The sequence below is a fragment of the Equus caballus genome, chromosome 26 (assembly GCF_041296265.1).
Source record: "Equus caballus isolate H_3958 breed thoroughbred chromosome 26, TB-T2T, whole genome shotgun sequence".
In the NCBI taxonomy this organism is placed as follows: Eukaryota; Metazoa; Chordata; class Mammalia; order Perissodactyla; family Equidae; genus Equus; species Equus caballus.
Genome location: NC_091709.1, coordinates 2,139,384 through 2,165,445, shown reverse-complemented (window position 1 = coordinate 2,165,445; position 26,062 = coordinate 2,139,384).

The following is a 26,062-nucleotide window of genomic DNA, read 5'->3' as shown; positions in this document are numbered from 1 at the left end:
GTCTCAGAGGTGGTTGCGCATGCCCAACAGGTGATTCCGGACTGTCCGCCACATGGTTCTGGCACGTCTGAGAGGTGGTTCCGGCATGCCCGGCAGGTCATCCCAGAGAGTCCTCCAAGTGGTTCTGGCATAACACGCAGGTGATTTTGGCGTGTCTGGCAGGTTGTTCCGTTGTGCTTGGCAGGTGGTTCAGGCTTGGCCGGCAGGTGGTTCCAGACTGTCCAGGACGTGTTTCCAGCTTCTCCGGCAGGTGGTTCTGGTACGCGTGAGAGGTGGTTCCGCCATGGCTGGCAGGTGATCCCGGACTGTCCCCCAGGTGGTTCTGGCATAGCCAGCAGTTAATATTGGCCTGTCCGGCAGGTGGTTCCAGCCAGTCGAACAGGTGACTCCGGCATGCTCAGCAGGTGGTTCCGGTCTGTCCGCTAGGTGATCCCGGCGTGTCCGGCACGTGCTTCCGGCACGTCTGAGAGGTGGTTCCGGCATGCGCGACAGGTGATTTCGGAGTGTCCGCCAGGTGTTTCTGGCGTACCCGGCAGGTGATTTTGGCGTGTCCGGCAGGTGTTTCTGGCGAGTCGAGCAGGTGGCTCCAGCATGCTCTGCAGGTGCTTCCGGCGTCTCCGGCACGTGGTTCTGGTGTGTCTGAGAGCTGGTTCCGGCATGTCCGGCAGATGATTCCGGAGTGTCCGCCAAGTGGTTCTGGCATACCCGGCTGGTGATTTGGGCATGTCAGGTAGGTGGTTCCGGCGAGTCGAGCAGGTGGCTCTGGCGTGCTCGGCAGGTTGTTCAGACGGGTCTGGCAGGTGTTTTCCGTCTGTTCGGGGTGTGGTTCCAGCATCTCATGCACATGGTTCTGGCACGTGTGAGATGTGGTTCCGGCCGGCCCGACAGGTGTTTCCACAGTGGCCGCCAAGTGGTTCTGGCGTAGTTGGCAGGTGATTTTGGCATGACCGGCAGGTGGTTCCAGCAAGCCCGGCAGGTGATTCCGAAGTGTTCCCCAACTGGTTGTGGCGTAGCCGGCAGGTGATTTTTGCGTGTCCGGCAGGTGGTTCTGGCGAGTCGAGCAGGTGGTTCCGGCGTGCTCGGCAGGTGCTTCCGGGGTCATTGGCACGTGGTTCTGGCTTATCTGAGAGGTGGTTCCGGCATGCCCGGCAGGTGATTCCGGAGTGTTCGCCAAGTGTTTCCGGCGTAGCCGGCAGGTGATTTTGCATGTCCAGCGGTCGTTCCGGCGGGTCGAGCCGGTGGTTCCGGCGTGTCCGGCAGGTGGTTCCGGTCTGTCCGGCAGGTGGTTCTGTGGTGTCCGGCACGAGGTTCAGTCTGAGAGGCTGTGCCGGCATGCCCCTCACGTGATTCCGGCTTGTACCCGAAGTGGTGCTGGTGTAGCAGGCAGGTGATTTTGGCGTGTCCGGCAGGTGGTTCAGGCAAGTTGAGCAGGTGGTTGCGACGTGCTCGGCAGGTGCTTCCGGCGTCTCCGGCACGTGTTTCTGGCACATCTGACTGGTGGTTCCGGCATGCCCAAAAGTTGATTCCGGTCTGTCCGGTAGGTGGTTCCGGCGTGCACGGCACGTGGTTCTGGTACGTCTCAGAGGTGGTTGCGTATGCCCAACAGGTGATTCCGGACTGTCCGCCACGTGCTTCTGGCATGTCTGAGAGGTGGTTCCAACATGCCCGGCAGGTCATTTCGGAGAGTCGTCCAAGTGGTTCTGGCGTAGCCCGCAGGTGATTTTGGCGTGTCCGGCAGGTGGTTCCGCCATGCTCGGCAGGTGGTTCAGGCATGGCCGTCACGTGGTTCCAGTCTGTCCAGGACGTGTTTCCAGCTTCTCCGGCAGGTGGTTCTGGTACGTCTGAGAGGTGGTTCCGCCATGGCAGGCAGGTGATTCCGGACTGTCCCCAGATGGTTCTGGCATAGCCAGCAGTTAATATTGGCCTGTCCGGCAGGTGGTTCCAGCCAGTCGAACAGGTGGCTCCGGCGTGCTCGGCAGGTGGTTCCGGTCTGTCCGGTAGGTGTTTCCGGCGTGTCTGGCACGTGCTTCCGGCACGTCTGAGAGGTGGTTCCGGCATGCGCGGCAGGTGATTTCGGAGTGTCCGCCAGGTGGTTCTGGTGTACCCGGCAGGTGATTTTGGCGTGTCCGGCAGGTGTTTCTGGCGAGTCGAGCAGGTGGCTCCGGCATGCTCGGCAGGTGCTTCCGGCGTCTCCGGCACGTGGTTCTGGTGTGTCTGAGAGCTGGTTCCGGCATGTCCGGCAGATGATTACGGAGTGTCCGCCAAGTGGTTCTGGCATACCCGGCTGGTGATTTGGGCATGTCAGGTAGGTGGTTCCGGCGAGTCGAGCAGGTGGCTCCGGCGTGCTCGGCAGGTTGTTCAGACGGGTCTGGCAGGTGTTTTCCGTCTGTTCGGGGTGTGGTTCCAGCATCTCATGCACATGGTTCTGGCACGTGTGAGATGTGGTTCCGGCCGGCCCGACAGGTGTTTCCACAGTGTCCGCCAAGTGGTACTGGCGTAGTTGGCAGTTGATTTTGGCATGACCGGCAGGTGGTTCCGGCATGCCCGGCAGGTGATTCCGGAGTGTTCGCCAAGTGTTTCCGGCGTAGCCGGCAGGTGATTTTGCATGTCCAGCGGTCGTTCCGGCGGGTCGAGCCGGTGGTTCCGGCGTGTCCGGCAGGTGGTTCCGGTCTGTCCGGCAGGTGGTTCTGTGGTGTCCGGCACGAGGTTCAGTCTGAGAGGCTGTGCCGGCATGCCCCTCACGTGATTCCGGCTTGTCCCCGAAGTGGTGCTGGTGTAGCGGGCAGGTGATTTTGGCGTGTCCGGCAGGTGGTTCAGGCGAGTTGAGCAGGTGGTTCCGGCGTGCTCGGCTGGTGCTTCCGGGGTCATTGGCACGGGGTTCTGGCATTTCTGAGAGGTGGTTCCTGCATGCCCGGCAAGTGATTCCGGAGTGTTCGCCAAGTGGTTCTGGCATAGTCGGCAGGTGATTTTGGCATGTCCGGCAGGTGGTTCAGGCGAGTTGAGCAGGTGGTTCCAATGTGCTTGGCAGGTGCTTCCGGCGTCTCCGGCACGTGTTTCTGGCACATCTGACAGGTGGTTCCGGCATGCCCAAAAGGTGATTCCGGTCTGTCCGGTAGGTGGTTCCAGCCTGCACGGCATGTGGTTCTGGTACGTCTCAGAGGTGGTTGCGCATGCCCAACAGGTGATTCCGGACTGTCCGCCACATGGTTCTGGCACGTCTGAGAGGTGGTTCCGGCATGCCCGGCAGGTCATCCCAGAGAGTCCTCCAAGTGATTCTGGCATAACACGCAGGTGATTTTGGCGTGTCTGGCAGGTTGTTCCGTTGTGCTTGGCAGGTGGTTCAGGCTTGCCCGGCAGGTGGTTCCAGACTGTCCAGGACGTGTTTCCAGCTTCTCCGGCAGGTGGTTCTGGTACGCGTGAGAGGTGGTTCCGCCATGGCTGGCAGGTGATCCCGGACTGTCCCCCAGGTGGTTCTGGCATAGCCAGCAGTTAATATTGGCCTGTCCGGCAGGTGGTTCCAGCCAGTCGAACAGGTGGCTCCGGCATGCTCAGCAGGTGGTTCCGGTCTGTCCGCTAGGTGATTCCGGCGTGTCCGGCACGTGCTTCCGGCACGTCTGAGAGGTGGTTCCGGCATGCGCGACAGGTGATTTCGGAGTGTCCGCCAGGTGTTTCTGGCGTACCCGGCAGGTGATTTATGCGTGTCCGGCAGGTGTTTCTGGCGAGTCGAGCAGGTGGCTCCAGCATGCTCGGCAGGTGCTTCCGGCGTCTCCGGCACGTGGTTCTGGTGTGTCTGAGAGCTGGTTCCGGCATGTCCGGCAGATGATTCCGGAGTGTCCGCCAAGTGGTTCTGGCATACCCGGCTGGTGATTTGGGCATGTCAGGTAGGTGGTTCCGGCGAGTCGAGCAGGTGGCTCTGGCGTGCTCGGCAGGTTGTTCAGACGGGTCTGGCAGGTGTTTTCCGTCTGTTCGGGGTGTGGTTCCAGCATCTCATGCACATGGTTCTGGCACGTGTGAGATGAGGTTCCGGTCGGCCCGAAAGGTGTTTCCACAGTGTCCGCCAAGTGGTACTGGCGTAGTTGGCAGGTGATTTTGGCATGACCGGCAGGTGGTTCCAGCAAGCCCGGCAGGTGATTCCGAAGTGTTCCCCAACTGGTTGTGGCGTAGCCGGCAGGTGATTTTTGCGTGTCCGGCAGGTGGTTCTGGCGAGTCGAGCAGGTGGTTCCGGCGTGCTCGGCAGGTGCTTCCGGGGTCATTGGCACGTGGTTCTGGCTTATCTGAGAGGTGGTTCCGGCATGCCCGGCAGGTGATTCCGGAGTGTTCGCCAAGTGTTTCCGGCGTAGCCGGCAGGTGATTTTGCATGTCCAGCGGTCGTTCCGGCGGGTCGAGCCGGTGGTTCCGGCGTGTCCGGCAGGTGGTTCCGGTCTGTCCGGCAGGTGGTTCTGTGGTGTCCGGCACGAGGTTCAGTCTGAGAGGCTGTGCCGGCATGCCCCTCACGTGATTCCGGCTTGTACCCGAAGTGGTGCTGGTGTAGCAGGCAGGTGATTTTGGCGTGTCCGGCAGGTGGTTCAGGCGAGTTGAGCAGGTGGTTGCGACGTGCTCGGCAGGTGCTTCCGGCGTCTCCGGCACGTGTTTCTGGCACATCTGACTGGTGGTTCCGGCATGCCCAAAAGTTTATTCCGGTCTGTCCGGTAGGTGGTTCCGGCGTGCACGGCACGTGGTTCTGGTACGTCTCAGAGGTGGTTGCGTATGCCCAACAGGTGATTCCGGACTGTCCGCCACGTGCTTCTGGCACGTCTGAGAGGTGGTTCCAACATGCCCGGCAGGTCATTTCGGAGAGTCGTCCAAGTGGTTCTGGCGTAGCCCGCAGGTGATTTTGGCGTGTCCGGCAGGTGGTTCCGCCATGCTCGGCAGGTGGTTCAGGCATGGCCGTCACGTGGTTCCAGTCTGTCCAGGACGTGTTTCCAGCTTCTCCGGCAGGTGGTTCTGGTACGTCTGAGAGGTGGTTCCGCCATGGCTGGCAGGTGATTCCGGACTGTCCCCAGATGGTTCTGGCATAGCCAGCAGTTAATATTGGCCTGTCCGGCAGGTGGTTCCAGCCAGTCGAACAGGTGGCTCCGGCGTGCTCGGCAGGTGGTTCCGGTCTGTCCGGTAGGTGTTTCCGGCGTGTCTGGCACGTGCTTCCGGCACGTCTGAGAGGTGGTTGCGGCATGCGCGGCAGGTGATTTCGGAGTGTCCGCCAGGTGGTTCTGGTGTACCCGGCAGGTGATTTTGGCGTGTCCGGCAGGTGTTTCTGGCGAGTCGAGCAGGTGGCTCTGGCATGCTCGGCAGGTGCTTCCGGCGTCTCCGGCACGTGGTTCTGGTGTGTCTGAGAGCTGGTTCCGGCATGTCCGGCAGATGATTCCGGAGTGTCCGCCAAGTGGTTCTGGCATACCCGGCTGGTGATTTGGGCATGTCAGGTAGGTGGTTCCGGCGAGTCGATCAGGTTGCTCCGGCATGCTCGGCAGGTTGTTCAGACCGGTCTGGCAGGGGTTTTCCGTCTGTTCGGGGTGTGGTTCCAGCATCTCATGCACATGGTTCTGGCACGTATGAGATGTGGTTCCGGCCGGCCCGACAGGTGTTTCCACAGTGTCCGCCAAGTGGTACTGGCGTAGTTGGCAGGTGATTTTGTCATGACCGGCAGGTGGTTCCAGCAAGCCCGGCAGGTGATTCCGAAGTGTTCCCCAACTGGTTGTGGCGTAGCCGGCAGGTGATTTTTGCGTGTCCGGCAGGTGGTTCTGGCGAGTCGAGCAGGTGGTTCCGGCGTGCTCGGCAGTTGCTTCCGGGGTCATTGGCACGTGGTTCTGGCATATCTGAGAGGTGGTTCCGGCATGCCCGGCAGGTGATTCCGGAGTGTTCGCCAAGTGTTTCCGGCGTAGCCGGCAGGTGATTTGGCATGTCCAGCGGTCGTTCCGGCGGGTCGAGCCGGTGGTTCCGGCGTGTCCGGCAGGTGGTTCCGGTCTGTCCGGCAGGTGGTTCTGTGGTGTCCGGCACGAGGTTCAGTCTGAGAGGCTGTGCCGGCATGCCCCTCACGTGATTCCGGCTTGTCCCCGAAGTGGTGCTGGTGTAGCGGGCAGGTGATTTTGGCGTGTCCGGCAGGTGGTTCAGGCGAGTTGAGCAGGTGGTTCCGGCGTGCTCGGCTGGTGCTTCCGGGGTCATTGGAACGGGGTTCTGGCATGTCTGAGAGGTGGTTCCTGCATGCCCGGCAAGTGATTCCGGAGTGTTCGCCAAGTGGTTCTGGCATAGTCGGCAGGTGATTTTGGCATGTCCGGCAGGTGGTTCATGCGAGTTGAGCAGGTGGTTCCAACGTGCTTGGCAGGTGCTTCCGGCGTCTCCGGCACGTGTTTCTGGCACATCTGACAGGTGGTTCCGGCATGCCCTAAAGGTGATTCCGGTCTGTCCGGTAGGTGGTTCCAGCCTGCACGGCATGTGGTTCTGGTACGTCTCAGAGGTGGTTGCGCATGCCCAACAGGTGATTCCGGACTGTCCGCCACATGGTTCTGGCACGTCTGAGAGGTGGTTCCGGCATGCCCGGCAGGTCATCCCAGAGAGTCCTCCAAGTGGTTCTGGCATAACACGCAGGTGATTTTGGCGTGTCTGGCAGGTTGTTCCGTTGTGCTTGGCAGGTGGTTCAGGCTTGGCCGGCAGGTGGTTCCAGACTGTCCAGGACGTGTTTCCAGCTTCTCCGGCAGGTGGTTCTGGTACGCGTGAGAGGTGGTTCCGCCATGGCTGGCAGGAGATCCCGGACCGTCCCCCAGGTGGTTCTGGCATAGCCAGCAGTTAATATTGGCCTGTCCGGCAGGTGGTTCCAGCCAGTCGAACAGGTGGCTCCGGCGTGATCGGCAGGTGGTTCCGGTCTGTCCGGTAGGTGATTCCGGCGTGTCCGGCACGTGCTTCCGGCACGTCTGAGAGGTGGTTCCGGCATGCGCGACAGGTGATTTCGGAGTGTCCGCCAGGTGGTTCTGGCGTACCCGGCAGGTGATTTTGGCGTGTCCGGCAGGTGTTTCTGGCGAGTCGATCAGGTGGCTCCGGCATGCTCGGCACGTGCTTCCGGCGTCTCCGGCACGTGGTTCTGGTGTGTCTGAGAGCTGGTTCCGGCATGTCCGGCAGATGATTCCGGAGTGTCCGCCAAGTGGTTCTGGCATACCCGGCTGGTGATTTGGGCATGTCAGGTAGGTGGTTCCGGCGAGTCGAGCAGGTGGCTCCGGCGTGCTCAGCAGGTTGTTCAGACGGGTCTGGCAGGTGTTTTCCGTCTGTTCGGGGTGTGGTTCCAGCATCTCATGCACATGGTTCTGGCACGTCTGAGATGTGGTTCCGGCCGGCCCGACAGGTGTTTCCACAGTGTCCGCCAAGTGGTACTGGCGTAGTTGGCAGGTGATTTTGGCATGACCGGCAGGTGGTTCCAGCAAGCCCGGCAGGTGATTCCGAAGTGTTCCCCAACTGGTTGTGGCGTAGCCGGCAGGTGATTTTTGCGTGTCCGGCAGGTGGTTCTGGCGAGTCGAGCAGGTGGTTCCGGCGTGCTCGGCAGGTGCTTCCGGGGTCATTGGCACGTGGTTCTGGCATATCTGAGAGGTGGTTCCGGCATGCCCGGCAGGTGATTCCGGAGTGTTCGCCAAGTGTTTCCGGCGTAGCCGGCAGGTGATTTTGCATGTCCAGCGGTCGTTCCGGTGGGTCGAGCCGGTGGTTCCGGCGTGTCCGGCAGGTGGTTCCGGTCTGTCCGGCAGGTGGTTCTGTGGTGTCCGGCACGAGGTTCAGTCTGAGAGGCTGTGCCGGCATGCCCCTCACGTGATTCCGGCTTGTCCCCGAAGTGGTGCTGGTGTAGCGGGCAGGTGATTTTGGCGTGTCCGGCAGGTGGTTCAGGCGAGTTGAGCAGGTGGTTCCGGCGTGCTCGGCTGGTGCTTCCGGGGTCATTGGCACATGGTTCTGGCATGTCTGAGAGGTGGTTCCTGCATGCCCGGAAAGTGATTCCGGAGTGTTCGCCAAGTGGTTCTGGCCTAGTCGGCAGGTGATTTTGGCATGTCCGACAGGTGGTTCAGGCGAGTTGAGCAGGTGGTTGCGACGTGCTCGGCAGGTGCTTCCGGCGTCTCCGGCACGTGTTTCTGGCACATCTGACTGGTGGTTCCGGCATGCCCAAAAGTTGATTCCAGTCTGTCCGGTAGGTGGTTCCGGCGTGCACGGCACGTGGTTCTGGTACGTCTCAGAGGTGGTTGCGTATGCCCAACAGGTGATTCCGGACTGTCCGCCACGTGCTTCTGGCACGTCTGAGAGGTGGTTCCAACATGCCCGGCAGGTCATTTCGGAGAGTCGTCCAAGTGGTTCTGGCGTAGCCCGCAGATGATTTTGGCGTGTCCGGCAGGTGGTTCCGCCATGCTCGGCAGGTGGTTCAGGCATGGCCGTCACGTGGTTCCAGTCTGTCCAGGACGTGTTTCCAGCTTCTCCGGCAGGTGGTTCTGGTACGTCTGAGAGGTGGTTCCGCCATGGCTGGCAGGTGATTCCGGACTGTCCCCAGATGGTTCTGGCATAGCCAGCAGTTAATATTGGCCTGTCCGGCAGGTGGTTCCAGCCAGTCGAACAGGTGGCTCCGGCGTGCTCGGCAGGTGGTTCCGGTCTGTCCGGTAGGTGTTTCTGGCGTGTCTGGCACGTGCTTCCGGCACGTCTGAGAGGTGGTTCCGGCATGCGCGGCAGGTGATTTCGGAGTGTCCGCCAAGTGTTTCCGGCGTAGCCGGCAGGTGATTTTGCATGTCCAGCGGTCATCCCGGCGGGTCGAGCCGGTGGTTCCGGCGTGTCCGGCAGGTGGTTCCGGTCTGTCCGGCAGGTGGTTCTGTGGTGTCCGGCACGAGGTTCAGTCTGAGAGGCTGTGCCGGCATGCCCCTCACGTGATTCCGGCTTGTCCCCGAAGTGGTGCTGGTGTAGCGGGCAGGTGATTTTGGCGTGTCCGGCAGGTGGTTCAGGCGAGTTGAGCAGGTGGTTCCGGCGTGCTCGGCTGGTGCTTCCGGGGTCATTGGCACGGGGTTCTGGCATTTCTGAGAGGTGGTTCCTGCATGCCCGGCAAGTGATTCAGGAGTGTTCGCCAAGTGGTTCTGGCATAGTCGGCAGGTGATTTTGGCATGTCCGGCAGGTGGTTCAGGCGAGTTGAGCAGGTGGTTCCAATGTGCTTGGCAGGTGCTTCCGGCGTCTCCGGCACGTGTTTCTGTCACATCTGACAGGTGGTTCCGGCATGCCCAAAAGGTGATTCCGGACTGTCCGCCACATGGTTCTGGCACGTCTGAGAGGTGGTTCCGGCATGCCCGGCAGGTCATCCCAGAGAGTCCTCCAAGTGGTTCTGGCATAACACGCAGGTGATTTTGGCGTGTCTGGCAGGTTGTTCCGTTGTGCTTGGCAGGTGGTTCAGGCTTGGCCGGCAGGTGGTTCCAGACTGTCCAGGACGTGTTTCCAGCTTCTCCGGCAGGTGGTTCTGGTACGCGTGAGAGGTGGTTCCGCCATGGCTGGCAGGTGATCCCGGACTGTCCCCCAGGTGGTTCTGGCATAGCCAGCAGTTAATATTGGCCTGTCCGGCAGGTGGTTCCAGCCAGTCGAACAGGTGGCTCCGGCATGCTCAGCAGGTGCTTCCGGTCTGTCCGCTAGGTGATTCCGGCGTGTCCGGCACGTGCTTCCGGCACGTCTGAGAGGTGGTTCCGGCATGCGCGACAGGTGATTTCGGAGTGTCCGCCAGGTGGTTCTGGCGTACCCGGCAGGTGATTTTGGCGTGTCCGGCAGGTGTTTCTGGCGAGTCGATCAGGTGGCTCCGGCATGCTCGGCACGTGCTTCCGGCGTCTCCGGCACGCGGTTCTGGTGTGTCTGAGAGCTGGTTCCGGCATGTCCGGCAGATGATTCCGGAGTGTCCGCCAAGTGGTTCTGGCATACCCGGCTGGTGATTTGGGCATGTCAGGTAGGTGGTTCCGGCGAGTCGAGCAGGTGGCTCCGGCGTGCTCAGCAGGTTGTTCAGACGGGTCTGGCAGGTGTTTTCCGTCTGTTCGGGGTGTGGTTCCAGCATCTCATGCACATGGTTCTGGCACGTCTGAGATGTGGTTCCGGCCGGCCCGACAGGTGTTTCCACAGTGTCCGCCAAGTGGTACTGGCGTAGTTGGCAGGTGATTTTGGCATGACCGGCAGGTGGTTCCAGCAAGCCCGGCAGGTGATTCCGAAGTGTTCCCCAACTGGTTGTGGCGTAGCCGGCAGGTGATTTTTGCGTGTCCGGCAGGTGGTTCTGGCGAGTCGAGCAGGTGGTTCCGGCGTGCTCGGCAGGTGCTTCCGGGGTCATTGGCACGTGGTTCTGGCATATCTGAGAGGTGGTTCCGGCATGCCCGGCAGGTGATTCCGGAGTGTTCGCCAAGTGTTTCCGGCGTAGCCGGCAGGTGATTTTGCATGTCCAGCGGTCGTTCCGGCGGGTCGAGCCGGTGGTTCCGGCGTGTCCGGCAGGTGGTTCCGGTCTGTCCGGCAGGTGGTTCTGTGGTGTCCGGCACGAGGTTCAGTCTGAGAGGCTGTGCCGGCATGCCCCTCACGTGATTCCGGCTTGTCCCCGAAGTGGTGCTGGTGTAGCGGGCAGGTGATTTTGGCGTGTCCGGCAGGTGGTTCAGGCGAGTTGAGCAGGTGGTTCCGGCGTGCTCGGCTGGTGCTTCCGGGGTCATTGGCACATGGTTCTGGCATGTCTGAGAGGTGGTTCCTGCATGCCCGGAAAGTGATTCCGGAGTGTTCGCCAAGTGGTTCTGGCCTAGTCGGCAGGTGATTTTGGCATGTCCGACAGGTGGTTCAGGCGAGTTGAGCAGGTGGTTGCGACGTGCTCGGCAGGTGCTTCCGGCATCTCCGGCACGTGTTTCTGGCACATCTGACTGGTGGTTCCGGCATGCCCAAAAGTTGATTCCAGTCTGTCCGGTAGGTGGTTCCGGCGTGCACGGCACGTGGTTCTGGTACGTCTCAGAGGTGGTTGCGTATGCCCAACAGGTGATTCCGGACTGTCCGCCACGTGCTTCTGGCACGTCTGAGAGGTGGTTCCAACATGCCCGGCAGGTCATTTCGGAGAGTCGTCCAAGTGGTTCTGGCGTAGCCCGCAGATGATTTTGGCGTGTCCGGCAGGTGGTTCCGCCATGCTCGGCAGGTGGTTCAGGCATGGCCGTCACGTGGTTCCAGTCTGTCCAGGACGTGTTTCCAGCTTCTCCGGCAGGTGGTTCTGGTACGTCTGAGAGGTGGTTCCGCCATGGCTGGCAGGTGATTCCGGACTGTCCCCAGATGGTTCTGGCATAGCCAGCAGTTAATATTGGCCTGTCCGGCAGGTGGTTCCAGCCAGTCGAACAGGTGGCTCCGGCGTGCTCGGCAGGTGGTTCCGGTCTGTCCGGTAGGTGTTTCTGGCGTGTCTGGCACGTGCTTCAGGCACGTCTGAGAGGTGGTTCCGGCATGCGCGGCAGGTGATTTCGGAGTGTCCGCCAAGTGTTTCCGGCGTAGCCGGCAGGTGATTTTGCATGTCCAGCGGTCGTTCCGGCGGGTCGAGCCGGTGGTTCCGGCGTGTCCGGCAGGTGGTTCCGGTCTGTCCGGCAGGTGGTTCTGTGGTGTCCGGCACGAGGTTCAGTCTGAGAGGCTGTGCCGGCATGCCCCTCACGTGATTCCGGCTTGTCCCCGAAGTGGTGCTGGTGTAGCGGGCAGGTGATTTTGGCGTGTCCGGCAGGTGGTTCAGGCGAGTTGAGCAGGTGGTTCCGGCGTGCTCGGCTGGTGCTTCCGGGGTCATTGGCACGGGGTTCTGGCATTTCTGAGAGGTGGTTCCTGCATGCCCGGCAAGTGATTCAGGAGTGTTCGCCAAGTGGTTCTGGCATAGTCGGCAGGTGATTTTGGCATGTCCGGCAGGTGGTTCAGGCGAGTTGAGCAGGTGGTTCCAATGTGCTTGGCAGGTGCTTCCGGCGTCTCCGGCACATGTTTCTGGCACATCTGACAGGTGGTTCCGGCATGCCCAAAAGGTGATTCCGGACTGTCCGCCACATGGTTCTGGCACGTCTGAGAGGTGGTTCCGGCATGCCCGGCAGGTCATCCCAGAGAGTCCTCCAAGTGGTTCTGGCATAACACGCAGGTGATTTTGGCGTGTCTGGCAGGTTGTTCCGTTGTGCTTGGCAGGTGGTTCAGGCTTGGCCGGCAGGTGGTTCCAGACTGTCCAGGACGTGTTTCCAGCTTCTCCGGCAGGTGGTTCTGGTACGCGTGAGAGGTGGTTCCGCCATGGCTGGCAGGTGATCCCGGACTGTCCCCCAGGTGGTTCTGGCATAGCCAGCAGTTAATATTGGCCTGTCCGGCAGGTGGTTCCAGCCAGTCGAACAGGTGGCTCCGGCATGCTCAGCAGGTGCTTCCGGTCTGTCCGCTAGGTGATTCCGGCGTGTCCGGCACGTGCTTCCGGCACGTCTGAGAGGTGGTTCCGGCATGCGCGACAGGTGATTTCGGAGTGTCCGCCAGGTGGTTCTGGCGTACCCGGCAGGTGATTTTGGCGTGTCCGGCAGGTGTTTCTGGCGAGTCGATCAGGTGGCTCCGGCATGCTCGGCACGTGCTTCCGGCGTCTCCGGCACGCGGTTCTGGTGTGTCTGAGAGCTGGTTCCGGCATGTCCGGCAGATGATTCCGGAGTGTCCGCCAAGTGGTTCTGGCATACCCGGCTGGTGATTTGGGCATGTCAGGTAGGTGGTTCCTGCGAGTCGAGCAGGTGGCTCCGGCGTGCTCGGCAGGTTGTTCAGACGGGTCTGGCAGGTGTTTTCCGTCTGTTCGGGGTGTGGTTCCAGCATGTCATGCACATGGTTCTGGCACGTCTGAGATGTGGTTCCGGCCGGCCCGACAGGTGTTTCCACAGTGTCCGCCAAGTGGTACTGGCGTAGTTGGCAGGTGATTTTGGCATGACCAGCAGGTGGTTCCAGCAAGCCCGGCAGGTGATTCCGAAGTGTTCCCCAACTGGTTGTGGTGTAGCCGGCAGGTGATTTTTGCGTGTCCGGCAGGTGGTTCCGGCGAGTCGAGCAGGTGGTTCCGGCGTGCTCGGCAGGTGCTTCCGGGGTCATTGGCACGTGGTTCTGGCATATCTGAGAGGTGGTTCCGGCATGCCCGGCAGGTGATTCCGGAGTGTTCGCCAAGTGTTTGCGGCGTAGCCGGCAGGTGATTTTGCATGTCCAGCGGTCGTTCCGGTGGGTCGAGCCAGTGGTTCCGGCGTGTCCGGCAGGTGGTTCCGGTCTGTCCGGCAGGTGGTTCTGTGGTGTCCGGCACGAGGTTCAGTCTGAGAGGCTGTGCCGGCATGCCCCTCACGTGATTCTGGCTTGTCCCCGAAGTGGTGCTGGTGTAGCGGGCAGGTGATTTTGGCGTGTCCGGCAGGTGGTTCAGGCGAGTTGAGCAGGTGGTTCCGGCGTGCTCGGCTGGTGCTTCCGGGGTCATTGGCACGGGGTTCTGGCATGTCTGAGAGGTGGTTCCTGCATGCCCGGCAAGTGATTCCGGAGTGTTCGCCATGTGGTTCTGGCATAGTCGGCAGGTGATTTTGGCATGTCCGGTAGGTGGTTCAGGCGAGTTGAGCAGGTGGTTCCAACGTGCTTGGCAGGTGCTTCCGGCGTCTCCGGCACGTGTTTCTGGCACATCTGACAGGTGGTTCCGGCATGCCTAAAAGGTGATTCCGGTCTGTCCGGTAGGGGGTTCCAGCCTGCACGGCATGTGGTTCTGGTACGTCTCAGAGGTGGTTGCGCATGCCCAACAGGTGATTCCGGACTGTCCGCCACATGGTTCTGGCACGTCTGAGAGGTGGTTCCGGCATGCCCGGCAGGTCATCCCAGAGAGTCCTCCAAGTGGTTCTGGCATAACACGCAGGTGATTTTGGCGTGTCTGGCAGGTTGTTCCGTTGTGCTTGGCAGGTGGTTCAGGCTTGGCCGGCAGGTGGTTCCAGACTGTCCAGGACGTGTTTCCAGCTTCTCCGGCAGGTGGTTATGGTACGTGTGAGAGGTGGTTCCGCCATGGCAGGCAGGTGATCCCGGACTGTCCCCCAGGTGGTTCTGGCATAGCCAGCAGTTAATATTGGCCTGTCCGGCAGGTGGTTCCAGCCAGTCGAACAGGTGGCTCCGGCGTGCTCGGCAGGTGGTTCCGGTCTGTCCGCTAGGTGATTCCGGTGTGTCCGGCACGTGCTTCCGGCACGTCTGAGAGGTGGTTCCGGCATGCGCGACAGGTGATTTCGGAGTGTCCGCCAGGTGGTTCAGGCGTACCCGGCAGGTGATTTTGGCGTGTCCGGCAGGTGTTTCTGGCGAGTCGAGCAGGTGGCTCCGGCATGCTCGGCAGGTGCTTCCGGCGTCTCCGGCACGTGGTTCTGGTGTGTCTGAGAGCTGGTTCCGGCATGTCCGGCAGATGATTCCGGAGTGTCCGCCAAGTGGTTCTGGCATACCCGGCTGGTGATTTGGGCATGTCAGGTAGGTGGTTCCGGCGAGTCGAGCAGGTGGCTCCGGCGTGCTCGGCAGGTTGTTCAGACGGGTCTGGCAGGTGTTTTCCGTCTGTTCGGGGTGTGGTTCCAGCATGTCATGCACATGGGTCTGGCACGTCTGAGATGTGGTTCCGGCCGGCCCGACAGGTGTTTCCACAGTGTCCGCCAAGTGGTACTGGCGTAGTTGGCAGGTGATTTTGGCATGACCGGCAGGTGGTTCCAGCAAGCCCGGCAGGTGATTCCGAAGTGTTCCCCAACTGGTTTTGGCGTAGCCGGCAGGTGATTTTTGCGTGTCCGGCAGGTGGTTCTGGCGAGTCGAGCAGGTGGTTCCGGCGTGCTCGGCAGGTGCTTCCGGGGTCATTGGCACGTGGTTCTGGCATATCTGAGAGGTGGTTCCGGCATGCCCGGCAGGTGATTCCGGAGTGTTCGCCAAGTGTTTCCGGCGTAGCCGGCAGGTGATTTTGCATGTCCAGCGGTCGTTCCGGCGGGTCGAGCCGGTGGTTCCGGCGTGTCCGGCAGGTGGTTCCGGTCTGTCCGGCAGGTGGTTCTGTGGTGTCCGGCACGAGGTTCAGTCTGAGAGGCTGTGCCGGCATGCCCCTCACGTGATTCAGGCTTGTCCCCGAAGTGGTGCTGGTGTAGCCGGCAGGTGATTTTGGCGTGTCCGGCAGGTGGTTCAGGCGAGTTGAGCAGGTGGTTCCGGCGTGCTCGGCTGGTGCTTCCGGGGTCATTGGCACGGGGTTCTGGCATGTCTGAGAGGTGGTTCCTGCATGCCCGGCAAGTGATTCCGGAGTGTTCGCCAAGTGGTTCTGGCATAGTCGGCAGGTGATTTTGGCATGTCCGGCAGGTGGTTCAGGCGAGTTGAGCAGGTGGTTCCAACGTGCTTGGCAGGTGCTTCCGGCGTCTCCGGCACGTGTTTCTGGCACATCTGACAGGTGGTTGCGGCATGCCCGAAAGGTGATTCCGGTCTGTCCGGTAGGTGGTTCCAGCCTGCACGGCATGTGGTTCTGGTACGTCTCAGAGGTGGTTGCGCATGCCCAACAGGTGATTCCGGACTGTCCGCCACATGGTTCTGGCACGTCTGAGAGGTGGTTCCGGCATGCCCGGCAGGTCATCCCAGAGAGTCCTCCAAGTGGTTCTGGCATAACACGCAGGTGATTTTGGCGTGTCTGGCAGGTTGTTCCGTTGTGCTTGGCAGGTGGTTCAGGCTTGGCCGGCAGGTGGTTCCAGTCTGTCCAGGACGTGTTTCGAGCTTCTCCGGCAGGTGGTTCTGGTACGCCTGAGAGGTGGTTCCGCCATGGCTGGCAGGGGATTCCGGACCGTCCCCCAGGTGGTTCTGGCATAGCCAGCAGTTGATATTGGCCTGTCCGGCAGGTGGTTCCAGCGAGTCGAACAGGTGGCTCCGGCGTGCTCGGCAGGTGGTTCCGGTCTGTCTGGTAGGTGATTCCGGCGTGTCCGGCACGTGCTTCCGGCACGTCTGAGAGGTGGTTCCGGCATGCGCGACAGGTGATTTCGGAGTGTCCGGCAGGTGGTTCTGGCGTAGCCGGCAGGTGATTTTGGCGTGTCCGGCAGGTGTTTCTGGCGAGTCGAGCAGGTGGCTCCGGCATGCTCGGCAGGTGCTTCCGGCATCTCCGGCACGTGGTTCGGGTGTGTCTGAGAGCTGGTTCCGGCATGTCCGGCAGATGATTCCGGAGTGTCCGCCAAGTGGTTCTGGCATACCCGGCTGGTGATTTGGGCATGTCAGGTAGGTGGTTCCGGCGAGTCGAGCAGGTGGCTCCGGCGTGCTCGGCAGGTTGTTCAGACGGGTCTGGCAGGTGTTTTCCGTCTGTTCGGGGTGTGGTTCCAGCATCTCATGCACATGGTTCTGGCACGTTTGAGATGTGCTTCCGGCCAGCCCGACAGGTGTTTCCACAGTGTCCGCCAAGTGGTACTGGCGTAGTTGGCAGGTGATTTTGGCATGACCGGCAGGTGGTTCCAGCAAGCCCGGCAGGTGATTCCGAAGTGTTCGCCAACTGGTTGTGGCGTAGCCGGCAGGTGATTTTTGCGTGTCCGGCAGGTGGTTCTGGCGAGAAGAGCAGGTGGTTCCGGCGTGCTCGGCAGGTGCTTCCGGGGTCATTGGCACGTGGTTCTGGCATATCTGAGAGGTGGTTCCGGCATGCCCGGCAGGTGATTCCGGAGTGTTCGCCAAGTGTTTCCGGCGTAGCCGGCAGGTGATTTTGCATGTCCAGCGGTCGTTCCGGCGGGTCGAGCTGGTGGTTCCGGCGTGTCCGGCAGGTGGTTCCGGTCTGTCCGGCAGGTGGTTCTGTGGTGTCCGGCACGAGGTTCAGTCTGAGAGGCTGTGCCGGCATGCCCCTCACGTGATTCCGGCTTGTCCCCGAAGTGGTGCTGGTGTAGCGGGCAGGTGATTTTGACGTGTCCGGCAGGTGGTTCAGGCGAGTTGAGCAGGTGGTTGCGACGTGCTCGGCAGGTGCTTCCGGCGTCTCCGGCACGTGTTTCTGGCACATCTGACTGGTGGTTCCGGCATGCCCAAAAGTTGATTCCGGTCTGTCCGGTAGGTGGTTCTGGCGTGCACGGCACGTGGTTCTGGTACGTCTCAGAGGTGGTTGCGTATGCCCAACAGGTGATTCCGGACTGTCCGCCACGTGCTTCTGGCACGTCTGAGAGGTGGTTCCAACATGCCCGGCAGGTCATTTCGGAGAGTCATCCAAGTGGTTCTGGCGTAGCCCGCAGGTGATTTTGGCGTTTCCGGCAGGTGGTTCCGCCGTGCTCGGCCGGTGGTTCAGGCAAGGCCGTCACGTGGTTCCAGTCTGTCCAGGACGTGTTTCCAGCTTCTCCGGCAGGTGGTTCTGGTACGTCTGAGAGGTGGTTCCGCCATGGCTGGCAGGGGATTCCGGACCGTCCCCCAGGTGGTTCTGGCATAGCCAGCAGTTGATATTGGCCTGTCCGGCAGGTGGTTCCAGCGAGTCGAACAGGTGGCTCCGGCGTGCTCGGCAGGTGGTTCCGGTCTGTCCGGTAGGTGATTCCGGCGTGTCTGGCACGTGCTTCCGGCACGTCGGAGAGGTGGTTCCGGCATGCGCGACAGGTGATTTCGGAGTGTCCGCCAGGTGGTTCTGGCGTAGCCGGCAGGTGATTTTGGCGTGTCCGGCAGGTGTTTCTGGCGAGTCGAGCAGGTGGCTCCGGCATGCTCGGCAGGTGCTTCCGGCATCTCCGGCACGTGGTTCGGGTGTGTCTGAGAGCTGGTTCCGGCATGTCCGGCAGATGATTCCGGAGTGTCCGCCAAGTGGTTCTGGCATACCCGGCTGGTGATTTGGGCATGTCAGGTAGGTGGTTCCGGCGAGTCGAGCAGGTGGCTCCGGCGTGCTCGGCAGGTTGTTCAGACGGGTCTGGCAGGTGTTTTCCGTCTGTTCGGGGTGTGGTTCCAGCATCTCATGCACATGGTTCTGGCACGTGTGAGATGTGGTTCCGGCCGGCCCGACAGGTGTTTCCACAGTGTCCGCCAAGTGGTACTGGCGTAGTTGGCAGATGATTTTGGCATGACCGGCAGGTGGTTCCAGCAAGCCCGGCAGGTGATTCCGAAGTGTTCCCCAACTGGTTGTGGCGTAGCCGGCAGGTGATTTTTGCGTGTCCGGCAGGTAGTTCTCGCGAGTTGAGCAGGTGGTTCCGGAATGCTCGGCAGGTGCTTCCGGGGTCATTGGCACGTGGTTCTGGCATATCTGAGAGGTGGTTCCGGCATGCCCGGCAGGTGATTCCGGAGTGTTCGCCAAGTGTTTCCGGCGTAGCCGGCAGGTGATTTGGCATGTCCAGCGGTCGTTCCGGCGGGTCGAGCCGGTGGTTCCGGCGTGTCCGGCAGGTGGTTCTGGTCTGTCCGGCAGGTGGTTCTGTGGTGTCCGGCACGAGGTTCAGTCTGAGAGGCTGTGCCGGCATGCCCCTCACGTGATTCCGGCTTGTCCCCGAAGTGGTGCTGGTGTAGCGGGATGGTGATTTTGGCGTGTCCGGCAGGTGGTTCAGGCGAGTTGAGCAGGTGGTTGCGACGTGCTCGGCAGGTGCTTCCGGCGTCTCCGGCACGTGTTTCTGGCACATCTGACTGGTGGTTGCGGCATGCCCAAATGTTGATTCCGGTCTGTCCGGTAGGTGGTTCCGGCGTGCACGGCACGTGGTTCTGGTACGTCTCAGAGGTGGTTGCGTATGCCCAACAGGTGATTCCTGACTGTCCGCCACGTGCTTCTGGCACGTCTGAGAGGTGGTTCCGACATGCCCGGCAGGTCATTTCGGAGAGTCGTCCAAGTGGTTCTGGCGTAGCCCACAGGTGATTTTGGCGTGTCCGGCAGGTGGTTCCGCCGTGCTCTGCAGGTGGTTCAGGCATGGCCGTCACGTGGTTCCAGTCTGTCCAGGACGTGTTTCCAGCTTCTCCGGCAGGTGGTTCTGGTACGTCTGAGAGGTGGTTCCGCCATGGCTGGCAGGTGATCCCGGACTGTCCCCCAGGTGGTTCTGGCATAGCCAGCAGTTGATATTGGCCTGTCCGGCAGATGGTTCCATTGCTGGGAGCCGTGGCTACATCATTTGATCGGCTGTTTGACAGGGTCCAGCCGATTAACGCCGAGGGGTGCAGGGCCGCCCCTTGGTGAAGAATAACCGGCCAGCCCCTCACACAGTTCTGAAACCTGTGCTGCTTCTAATTGCCCTTCATTCCTTTTCCTTTCTTAACCTCCAGTTTTCACTCCTTTGGGTGGCTGCTTGGGAGGCACTACCTCCTGGGAAAATTAGATATAGTAAGAGAATGTGACCACCTGCAGGTAACTTTCAAGATATTTTTCAGTTAATTAATGGAGGAGCACACAGTCCCATTTGAGACAATCAGAAAGGAATCCTGCCCAGATAAGATGTCGAATTAGGTTTATGGCCTCTGTCTGCTTAATGTTTCCTTCTCCCTCCAGTTCTTTGTCTAAATATACATATGCATCGTCCTTCTAAGTTTGTTGGTTAATTGGTTGATCAAGAAGTATCTATATATTATTCTTGACCTTCTGCTTTCTGTTAAAATGTTATAGAGGTTTTCTCCTAAAAGCAATAAATAATAAATAATTGGTGAGTAGAAGGGCCGAGGGGTGCAAGAATGCCCCTCGGTGAAGAATGGCCGGCCAACACCCCCGATATTTTCTGAATTATATGCATGCTTTCTATCAAGGTTATGTGTATACTTATTTCTCTTTTTTATTCTTGAAGATATATAGTTTAGTTTAGCTTTTCAGCCCTTTACTTTACTAACAATATGATACATTCTCCGGCAGTGTACTTAAGGGACCGTTAGCTCTACAATCTAAAAGACAAAGGAATGCTTCCAGCCCCTAAAGGGCACGAAAAAGTAAAGATGTTTAACTGCCCGCTGAGAATGCAGATAGCCCTGGGGACAAGACACCCTGGAGTCGCCTTTTGTTCCCATTAACCATCTACACTAATGGCGTAAATGATTGAGGGAGGCAGGGATGGCTCCACCAGGATGTAACCAGACGGGCTGCTGTCCTGTCCGGAGGCCTGGACGTTCTCTCTTTGATTTAACTTTACCATGAATTACAACAGACGCCTAGGTACCTATCTCCTTTAGCTTAGAGACAACAAACACTAGTTAATTGCAGAGAAGACGATCATTAACCTTATGCTCTATAGAATGGAATGCTAATAAATATTCTTGTGCTCGTTTCTTACTTCCTTATCTCTCTGAGAATATTTGTAAAACTATTTCTGTACTAATCCTGAAAAATATATAAACGACACTTGTGCACAGTAAAGTCGGACTTGCTAACACCAACCCAAGTCTCACATCCCATTTATTTTCCCCTTCCCTCATCGCGCCGACGCCGTCCATCCCTCAGGAACCTGGACTCCGCCGGGGCGGGACCCCGGCATTCCAGCGAGTCGAACAGGTGGCTCCGGCGTTCTTGGCAGGTGGTTCCGGTCTGTCCGGTAGGTGTTTCCGGCGTGTCTGGCACGTGCTTCCGGCACGTCTGAGAGGTGGTTCCGGCATGCGCGGCAGGTGATTCCGTAGTGTCCGCCAGGTGGTTCTGGCATACCCGGCAGGTGATTTTGGCGTGTCCGGCAGGTGTTTCTGGCGAGTCGAGCAGGTGGCTCCGGCATGCTCGGCAGGTGCTTCCGGCGTCTCCGGCATTTGGTTCTGGTGTGTCTGAGAGCTGGTTCCGGCATGTCCGGCAGATGATTCCGGAGTGTCCGCCAAGTGGTTCTGGCATACCCAGCAGGTGATTTTGGCGTGTCAGGGAGGTGGTTCCGGCGTGCTCAGCAGGTGGTTCAGGCGGTTCTGGCAGGTGGTATCCGTCTGTTCGGGGTGTGGTTCCAGCATCTCATGAACACGTTTCTGGCACGTTTGAGATGTGGTTCCAGCCGGCCCGACAGGTGTTTCCGCAGTGTCCGCCAAGCGGTTCTGGCGTAGTTGGCAGGTGATTTTGGCATGACCGGCAGGTGGTTCCAGCAAGCCTGGCAGGTGATTCCAAAGTGTTCACCAACTGGTTGTGGCGTAGCCGGCAGGTGATTTTTGCGTGATCGGCAGGTGGTTCTGGCGAGTCGAGCAGGTGGTTCCGGCGTGCTCGGCTGGTGCTTCCGGGGTCATTGGCACGGGTTTCTGGCATGTCTGAGAGGTGGTTCCTGCATGCCCGGCAAGTGATTCCGGAGTGTTCGCCAAGTGGTTCTGGCATAGCCGGCAGGTGATTTTGCATGTCCTGCGGTCGTTCCGGCGGGTCGAGCCGGTGGTTCCGGCGTGTCCGGCAGGTGGTTCCGGTCTGTCCGGCAGGTGGTTCTGTGGTGTCCGGCACGAGGTTCAGTCTGAGAGGCTGTGCCGGCATGCCCCTCACGTGATTCCGGCTTGTCCCCGAAGTGGTGCTGGTGTAGCGGGCAGGTGATTTTGGCGTGATCGTCAGGTGGTTCAGGCGAGTTGAGCAGGTGGTTCCGGTGTGCTCGGCTGGTGCTTCCGGGGTCATTGGCACGGGGTTCTGGCATGTCTGAGAGGTTGTTCCTGCATGCCCGGCAAGTGATTCCGGAGTGTTCGCCAAGTGGTTCTGGCATAGTCGGCAGGTGATTTTGGCATGTCCGGCAGGTGGTTCAGGCGAGTTGAGCAGGTGGTTCCGGCGTGCTCGGCTGGTGCTTCCGGGGTCATTGGCACGGGTTTCTGGCATGTCTGAGAGGTGGTTCCTGCATGCCCGGCAAGTGATTCCGGAGTGTTCGCCAAGTGGTTCTGGCATAGCCGGCAGGTGATTTTGCATGTCCTGCGGTCGTTCCGGCGGGTCGAGCCGGTGGTTCCGGCGTGTCCGGCAGGTGGTTCCGGTCTGTCCGGCAGGTGGTTCTGTGGTGTCCGGCACGAGGTTCAGTCTGAGAGGCTGTGCCGGCATGCCCCTCACGTGATTCCGGCTTGTCCCCGAAGTGGTGCTGGTGTAGCGGGCAGGTGATTTTGGCGTGATCGTCAGGTGGTTCAGGCGAGTTGAGCAGGTGGTTCCGGTGTGCTCGGCTGGTGCTTCCGGGGTCATTGGCACGGGGTTCTGGCATGTCTGAGAGGTGGTTCCTGCATGCCCGGCAAGTGGTTCCGGAGTGTTCGCCAAGTGGTTCTGGCATAGTCGGCAGGTGATTTTGGCATGTCCGGCAGGTGGTTCAGGCGAGTTGAGCAGGTGGTTCCAACGTGCTTGGCAGGTGCTTCCGGCGTCTCCGGCACGTGTTGATGTCACATCTGACAGGTGGTTCCGGCATGCCCGAAAGGTGATTCCGGTCTGTCCGGTAGGTGGTTCCAGCCTGCACGGCATGTGGTTCTGGTACGTCTCAGAGGTGGTTGCGCATGCCCAACAGGTGATTCCGGACTGTCCGCCACATGGTTCTGGCACGTCTGAGAGGTGGTTCCGGCATGCCCGGCAGGTCATCCCAGAGAGTCCTCCAAGTGGTTCTGGCATAACACGCAGGTGATTTTGGCGTGTCTGGCAGGTTGTTCCGTTGTGCTTGGCAGGTGGTTCAGGCTTGGCCGGCAGGTGGTTCCAGACTGTCCAGGACGTGTTTCCAGCTTCTCCGGCAGGTGGTTCTGGTACGTGTGAGAGGTGGTTCCGCCATGGCTGGCAGGTGATCCCTGACTGTCCCCCAGGTGTTTCTGGAATAGCCAGCAGTTGATATTGGCCTGTCCGGCAGGTGGTTCCAGCGAGTCGAACAGGTGGCTCCGGCGTTCTTGGCAGGTGGTTCCGGTCTGTCCGGTAGGTGTTTCCGGCGTGTCCGGCACGTGCTTCCGGGACGTCTGAGAGGTGGTTCCGTCATGCGCGACAGGTGATTCCGGAGTGTCCGCCAGGTGGTTCTGGCGTACCCGGCAGGTGATTTTGGCGTGTCCGGCAGGTGTTTCTGGCGAGTCGAGCAGGTGGCTCCGGCATTCTCGGCAGGTGCTTCCGGCGTCTCCGGCACATGGTTCTGGTGTGTCTGAGAGCTGGTTCCGGCATGTCCGGCAGATGATTCCGGAGTGTCCGCCAAGTGGTTCTGGCATACCCGGCTCGTGATTTTGGCATGTCAGGTAGGTGGTTCTGGCGAGTCGAGCAGGTGGCTCCGGCGTGCTCGGCAGGTTGTTCAGACGGGTCTGGCAGGTGTTTTCCGTCTGTTCGGGGTGTGGTTCCAGCATCTCATGCACATGGTTCTGGCACGTGTGAGATGTGGTTCTGGCCGGCCCGACAGTTGTTTCCACAGTGTCCGCCAAGTGGTACTGGCGTAGTTGGCAGATGATTTTGGCATGACCGGCAGGTGGTTAAAAGAAGCCCGGCAGGTGATTCCGAAGTGTTCCCCAACTGGTTGAGGCATAGCCGGCAGGTGATTTTGCGTGTCCGGCAGGTGGTTCTCGCGAGTCGAGCAGGTGGTTCCGGCGTGCTCGGCAGGTGCTTCCGGGGTCATTGGCACGTGGTTCTGGCATATCTGAGAGGTGGTTCCGGCATGCCTGGCAGGTGATTCCGGAGTGTTCGCCAAGTGTTTCCAGCGTAGCCGGCAGGTGATTTTGCATGTCCAGCGGTCGTTCCGGCGGGTCGAGCCAGTGGTTCCGGCGTGTCCGGCAGGTGGTTCCGGTCTGTCCGGCAGGTGGTTCTGTGGTGTCCGGCACGAGGTTCAGTCTGAGAGGCTGTGCCGGCATGCCCCTCACGTGATTCCGGCTTGTCCCCGAAGTGGTGCTGGTGTAGCGGGCAGGTGATTTTGGCGTGTCCGGCAGGTGGTTCTGGCGTGCTCGGCAGGTGGTTCAGGCAAGGCCGTCACGTGGTTCCAGTCTGTCCAGGACGTGTTTCCAGCTTCTCCGGCAGGTGGTTCTGGTACGTCTGAGAGGTGGTTCCACCATGGCTGGCAGATGATAGCGGACTGTCCCCCAGGTGGTTCTGGAATAGCCAGCAGTTGATATTGGCCTGTCCGGCAGGTGGTTCCAGCGAGTCGAACAGGTGGCTCCGGCGTGCTCGGCAGGTGGTTCCGGTCTGTCCGGTAGGTGATTCCGGCGTGTCCGGCACGTGCTTCCGGCACGTCGGAGAGGTGGTTCTGGCATGCGCGACAGGTGATTTCGGAGTGTCCGCCAGGTGGTTCTGGCGTAGCCGGCAGGTGATTTTGGCGTGTCCGGCAGGTGTTTCTGGCGAGTCGAGCAGGTGTCTCCGGCATGCTCGGCAGGTGCTTCCGGCATCTCCGGCACGTGGTTCGGGTGTGTCTGAGAGCTGGTTCCGGCATGTCCGGCAGATGATTCCGGAATGTCCGCCAAGTGGTTCTGGCATACCCGGCTGGTGATTTGGGCATGTCAGGTAGGTGGTTCCGGCGAGTCCAGCAGGTGGCTCCGGCGTGCTCGGCAGGTTGTTCAGACGGGTCTGGCAGGTGTTTTCCGTCTGTTCGGGGTGTGGTTCCAGCATCTCATGCACATGGTTCTGGCACGTGTGAGATGTGGTTCCGGCCGGCCCGACAGGTGTTTCCACAATGTCCGCCAAGTGGTACTGGCGTAGTTGGCAGGTGATTTTGGCATGACCGGCAGGTGGTTCCAGCAAGCCCGGCAGGTGATTCCGAAGTGTTCCCCAACTGGTTGTGGCGTAGCCGGCAGGTGATTTTTGCGTGTCCGGCAGGTGGTTCTGGCGAGTTGAGCAGGTGGTTCCGGCGTGCTCGGCAGGTGCTTCCGGGGTCATTGGCACGTGGTTCTGGCATATCTGAGAGGTGGTTCCGGCATGCCCGGCAGGTGATTCCGGAGTGTTCGCCAAGTGTTTCCGGCGTAGCCGGCAGGTGATTTTGCATGTCCAGCGGTCGTTCCGGCGGGTCGAGCCGGTGGTTCCGGCGTGTCCGGCAGGTGGTTCCGGTCTGTCCGGCAGGTGGTTCTGTGGTGTCCGGCACGAGGTTCAGTCTGAGAGGCTGTGCCGGCATGCCCCTCACGTGATTCCGGCTTGTCCCCGAAGTGGTGCTGGTGTAGCGGGCAGGTGATTTTGGCGTGTCCGGCAGGTGGTTCAGGCGAGTTGAGCAGGTGGTTGCGACATGCTCGGCAGGTGCTTCCGGCGTCTCCGGCACGTGTTTCTGGCACATCTGACTGGTGGTTCCAGCATGCCCAAAATTTGATTCCGGTCTGTCCGGTAGGTGGTTCCGGCGTGCACGGCACGTGGTTCTGGTACGTCTCAGAGGTGGTTGCGTATGCCCAACAGGTGATTCCGGACTGTCTGCCACGTGCTTCTGGCACGTCTGAGAGGAGGTTCCAACATGCCCGGCAGGTCATTTCGGAGAGTCGTCCAAGTGGTTCTGGCGTAGCCCGCAGGTGATTTTGGCGTGTCCGGCAGGTGGTTCCGCCATGCTCGGCAGGTGGTTCAGGCATGGCTGTCACGTGGTTCCAGTCTGTGCAGGACGTTTTTCCAGCTTCTCCGGCAGGTGGTTCTTGTACGTCTGAGAGGTCGTTCCGCCATGGCTGGCAGGTGATCCCGGACTGTGCCCCAGGTGGTTCTGGAATAGCCAGCAGTTGATGTTGGCCTGTCCGGCAGGTGGTTCCAGCGAGTCGAACAGGTGGCTCCGGCCTTCTTGGCAGGTGGTTCCGGTCTGTCCGGTAGGTGTTTCCGGAGTGTCCGGCACGTGCTTCCGGCACGTCTGAGAGGTGGTTCCGGCATGCGCGGCAGGTGATTCCGGAGTGTCCGCCGGGTGGTTCTGGCATACCCGGCAGGTGATTTTGGCGTGTCCGGCAGGTGTTTCTGGCGAGTCGAGCAGGTGGCTCCGGCATGCTCGGCAGGTGCTTCCGGCGTCTCCGGCACTTGGTTCTGGTGTGTCTGAGAGCTGGTTCCGGCATGTCCGGCAGATGATTCCGGAGTGTCCGCCAAGTGGTTCTGGCATACCCAGCAGGTGATTTTGGCGTGTCAGGGAGGTGGTACCGGTGAGTCGAGCAGGTGGTTCCGGCGTGCTCAGCAGGTGGTTCAGGCGGTTCTGGCAGGTGGTATCCGTCTGTTCGGGGTGTGGTTCCAGCATCTCATGAACACGTTTCTGGCAAGTCTGAGATGTGGTTCCAGCCGGCCCGACAGGTGTTTCCGCAGTGTCCGCCAAGCGGTTCTGGCGTAGTTGGCAGGTGATTTTGGCATGAC